General features: G+C 41.7%; 1 protein-coding gene across 1 annotated transcript in view; it reads right to left on the reverse strand.

Moving 5' to 3' along the window:
* Window positions 1-5,526, reverse strand: part of LOC110464256 (propionyl-CoA carboxylase beta chain, mitochondrial-like) — a 122,014-nt gene that overhangs the window by 80,653 nt on the left and 35,835 nt on the right. The window lies entirely within an intron of this gene.

A 5,526-nucleotide genomic window follows, 5' to 3' on the forward strand; every position in this document is an offset into this window, starting at 1 on the left:
ATACTGTGATATTAGATCAGTGATGGGTGTAATACTGTGATATTAGATCAGTGATAGGTATAATACTGTGATATTAGATCAGTGATGGGTGTTATACTGCAATATTAGATTAGTGATGGGTGTTGTCTAGTCTGTATCAGTGATGGGTATAATACTGTGATATTAGATCAGTGATGGGTGTAATACTGTGATATTAGATCAGTGATTGGTATAATACTGTGATATTAGACCAGTGATGGGTATAATACTATGATATTAGATCAGTGATGGGTGTAATACTGTGATATTAGATCAGAGATGAGTGTAATACTGTGATATTAGATTAGTGATGGGTGTAATACTGTGATATTAGATTAGTGATGGGTGTAATACTGTGATATTAGATCAGTGATGGGTATAATACTGTGATATTAGATTAGTGATGGGTGTAATACTACGATATTAGATCACTGATGGGTGTTATACTGCAATATTAGATCAGTGATGGGTGTAATACTGCGATATTAGATCAGTGATGGGTATAATACTGTGATATTAGATCAGTGATGGGTATAATACTGTGATATTAGATGACCTAACTTTCTACGTCCTCATTGGTTGGATCATAATGACAGGTGAAGCTTATTTGTGATATTGACTCAGAGTTACTATTTTAAGAAACAGCAGGTTAATATTTCCTTGATGACGTCTCTTGAATGTGCAGTATATTTTTCTTCACAATTCATAATGTTCATCCTTTTCAATAATAAAAACAGCATTATTTCATAACTGATATAACATTTAAGATTTTCGTTGTTTCTGTCAATATATCCTTTTCAGGTTCATATAACCACATATAACTCATTAATACTACATTTTCTCCTGTTTATCAACTCCCACCCCCCATTAAACATCAGAGGTGTTGGTAAAAAATGACTGATTGGTTATAATTCTCAACTATATATATATATATATATATATATTGACTATTGCAGATTGAAGATTGGTGCCCTTTGATTTTGCTACTTACAAAATATGTACAAACATTTTTATCATTACATTGCATTATTTTTAGAACCAACTGTCAAAAAAAGATGAAGTTGAAAGTAAGGATTTTACCATGTGAATTCAACAGTTTGAAGGAGAGAAAAACATGTTTTGGATCAGCAATCTTTTCATCAAAGCAATTAAGTTTATAGTGAATGTTTGCTTGTTGTCTGATTAAATGATGAGGAAGAGAGTTTTGTGTCCCCCTGTAGGATACAGCATTAAAGTGATGAGGAAGAGTGTTATGTGTCCCCCTGTAGGAGACAGCATTAAAGTGATGAGGGAGAGAGGTATGTGTCCCCCTGAAGGATACATAACTCTCTCCCTCATCACTTTAATGCCGTCTCCTACAGGGGGACACAGAAAACTCTCCGTCATCACTTTAATGCTCTATCCTTCAGGGGGACACATAACACTCTCCCTCATCACTTTAACGCTGTCTCCTACAGGGGGACACAGCACACTCTTCCTCATCACTTTAATGCTGTATCCTACGGAGAGTGTTATATGTCCCCCTGTAGGATACAGCATTAAAGTGATGAGGGAGAGAGTTATGTGTCCCCCTGAAGGATACAGCATTAAAGTGATGACGGAGAGTGTTCTGTGTCCCCCTGTAGGAGACAGCATTAAAGTGATGACGGAGAGTGTTCTGTGTCCCCCTGTAGGAGACAGCATTAAAGTGATGAGGAAGAGAGTTATATGTCCCCCTGTAGAATACAGCAGTAAAGTGATGAGGGAGAGTGTTATATGTCCCCCTGTAGGATACAGCATTAAAGTGATGAGGGAGAGTGTTCTGTGTCCCCCTGTAGGAGACAGCAGTAAAGTGATGAGGGAGAGAGTTATATGTCCCCCTGAAGGATACAGCATTAAAGTGATGAGGGAGAGTGTTCTGTGTCCCCCTGAAGGATACAGCATTAAAGTGATGACAGAGAGTGTTCTGTGTCCCCCTGTAGGATACAGCATTAAAGTGATGAGGGAGAGAGTTCTGTGTCCCCCTTTAGGATACAGCATTAAAGTGATGAGGGAGAGTGTTCTGTGTCCCCATGTAGGATACAGCATTAAAGTGATGAGGGAGCGTGTTCTGTGTCCCCCTGTAGGATACAGCATTAAAGAGATGAGGGAGAGTGTTCTGTGTCCCCCTGAAGGATGGAGCATTAAAGTGATGACGGAGAGTGTTCTGTGTCCCCCTGTAGGCTACAGCATTAAAGTGATGAGGGAGAGTTGGGGGAGAGTTATGTGTCCCCCTGTAGGATGCAGCGTTAAAGTGATGAAGGAGAGAGGTATGTGTCCCCATGTAGGATACAGCATTAAAGTGATGAGGGAGAGTGTTCTGTGTCCCCCTGAAGGATACAGCATTAAAGTGATGACGGAGAGTGTTACATGTCCCCCTGTAGGATACAGCATTAAAGTGATGAGGGAGAGTGTTCTGTGTCCCCCTGTAGGAGACAGCAGTAAAGTGATGGGGGAGAGTTATGTGTCCCCCTGTAGGATGCAGCATTAAAGTGATGAAGGAGAGAGGTATGTGTCCCCATGTAGGATACAGCATTAAAGTGATGAAGAAGAGAGTTCTGTGTCCCTCTATAGGAGACAGCAGTAAAGTGATGAGGGAGAGTGTTCTGTGTCCCCCTGTAGGATACAGCATTAAAGTGATGAGGGAGAGTGTTCTGTGTCCCCCTGTAGGATACAGCATTAAAGTGATGAGGGAGAGTGTTCTGTGTCCCCCTGTAGGATACAGCATTAAAGTGATGAGGGAGAGTGTTCTGTGTCCCCCTGTAGGATACAGCATTAAAGTGATGAGGGAGAGTGTTCTGTGTCCCCCTGTAGGATACAGCATTAAAGTGATGAGGGAGAGTGTTCTGTGTCCCCCTGTAGGATACAGCATTAAAGTGATGAGGGAGAGTGTTCTGTGTCCCCCTGTAGGATACAGCATTAAAGTGATGAGGGAGAGTGTTCTGTGTCCCCCTGTAGGATACAGCATTAAAGTGATGAGGGAGAGTGTTCTGTGTCCCCCTGTAGGATACAGCATTAAAGTGATGAGGGAGAGTGTTCTGTGTCCCCCTGTAGGATACAGCATTAAAGTGATGAGGGAGAGTGTTCTGTGTCCCCCTGTAGGATACAGCATTAAAGTGATGAGGGAGAGTGTTCTGTGTCCCCCTGTAGGATACAGCATTAAAGTGATGAGGGAGAGTGTTCTGTGTCCCCCTGTAGGATACAGCATTAAAGTGATGAGGGAGAGTGTTCTGTGTCCCCCTGTAGGATACAGCATTAAAGTGATGAGGGAGAGTGTTCTGTGTCCCCCTGTAGGATACAGCATTAAAGTGATGAGGGAGAGTGTTCTGTGTCCCCCTGTAGGATACAGCATTAAAGTGATGAGGGAGAGTGTTCTGTGTCCCCCTGTAGGATACAGCATTAAAGTGATGAGGGAGAGTGTTCTGTGTCCCCCTGTAGGATACAGCATTAAAGTGATGAGGGAGAGTGTTCTGTGTCCCCCTGTAGGATACAGCATTAAAGTGATGAGGGAGAGTGTTCTGTGTCCCCCTGTAGGATACAGCATTAAAGTGATGAGGGAGAGTGTTCTGTGTCCCCCTGTAGGATACAGCATTAAAGTGATGAGGGAGAGTGTTCTGTGTCCCCCTGTAGGATACAGCATTAAAGTGATGAGGGAGAGTGTTCTGTGTCCCCCTGTAGGATACAGCATTAAAGTGATGAGGGAGAGTGTTCTGTGTCCCCCTGTAGGATACAGCATTAAAGTGATGAGGGAGAGTGTTCTGTGTCCCCCTGTAGGATACAGCATTAAAGTGATGAGGGAGAGTGTTCTGTGTCCCCCTGTAGGATACAGCATTAAAGTGATGAGGGAGAGTGTTCTGTGTCCCCCTGTAGGATACAGCATTAAAGTGATGAGGGAGAGTGTTCTGTGTCCCCCTGTAGGATACAGCATTAAAGTGATGAGGGAGAGTGTTCTGTGTCCCCCTGTAGGATACAGCATTAAAGTGATGAGGGAGAGTGTTCTGTGTCCCCCTGTAGGAGACAGCATTAAAGTGATGAGGGAGAGAGTTCTGTGTCCCCATGTAGGATACAGCATTAAAGTGATGAGGGAGAGTGTTCTGTGTCCCTCTGTAGGATACAGCATTAAAGTAATGAGGGAAAGAGTTATGTGTCCCCATGTAGGATACAGCATTAAAGTGATGAGGAAGAGTGTTCTGTGTCCCCCTGTAGGATACAGCATTAAAGTAATAAGGGAGAGTGTTCTGTGTCCCCCTGTAGGATACAGCATTAAAGTGATAAGGGAGAGATTTCTGTGTCGCCCTGTAGGATACAGCATTAAAGTGATGAGGGAGAGTGTTCTGTGACGCCGCCTCGGGAAATAGTTTTGCACCTCAGGGGACCATAAATGTGCTATTTCTCTCATACCCATTCTATAACTGTATACTAATATATAGCTATATATACTAGCAGTAGAAGTTGGTATTTGGATCAGAAAATGCTTGTGTTGTAATATTTTACAACCTCATACTATTATAAACAAGAGTAATAGGTATGTCCAATAAACAGGCATAGAGTTAATGTGTAAATTTACAGATTTACCACCACTAAGTATTGAGATGCAATAAGTAGGAATGGAGTGTAAACATCTCTACACAATGTCTTATAATTGTGAACTAATCAGTGGAACAAATTGTCTGATATGTCACCAATACTGTAATGTCACAATCAACTTTATACATTATCACTTTTATCATATTGATATTTGCCGACATTCATTAAAAAAAATGTAATAAAACTTCAAATACTTAGTATCTAACAAGAATTTAACTTTCTAAATGCTAACTATTTTTGTAAGCTTACTATTTCCTTTGTCAAGCAAAAAGTCTAAACAACTGAAAACAACTCACTAATTAGCCAGTGTGCACACTCATTAAAGTCAGCTGTTAGAAAATTTCAGGACATTTCGCCAAATAGCACTCTAATAATGCAGGCAGTCAGAGGGATGGGTAACATGTTTACCCATTCCACCTCATAGTGGGTGTTAAATTGGGGTCATAAAGAGGACCCAGCTGGTGGCCCTTTGTCTTCCCCTTCCCAATGAACTGAGATGAAGGGGACCACCAGCTGACACCCCTCAAGACACATTTGAACTCCTCCGATTCAAAGGTTGGAATAGTTCATTATGAAATTTCAGGGTTGAATGAGTTAATAAGTGAAGAAACTGGAGTACCTGACTAAAGCCCACGAAGTCGGCAGGTGACCCAATAATTGTTCACGTCTGATTGGGGAATCGTACTCCAGTCGTCATGGTGAAAGCCAAGAGCACTATCCACTGCACCACCTAATTACCACCCAAGCTATTGACAGAATATAATCTTGAGAAGTCTGAGAAGACATTTCATTATCATCCAACCATGTCACCTAAGGTCACATCAGATGATATCACTTGTAAAACTTTGACAAGGGTGCATTAACATTGTAATCGTGTGACAGATATACATGACTGCTGTATTA

The sequence above is a fragment of the Mizuhopecten yessoensis genome, unplaced genomic scaffold (assembly GCF_002113885.1).
Source record: "Mizuhopecten yessoensis strain PY_sf001 unplaced genomic scaffold, ASM211388v2 scaffold10977, whole genome shotgun sequence".
In the NCBI taxonomy this organism is placed as follows: domain Eukaryota; kingdom Metazoa; phylum Mollusca; class Bivalvia; order Pectinida; family Pectinidae; genus Mizuhopecten; species Mizuhopecten yessoensis.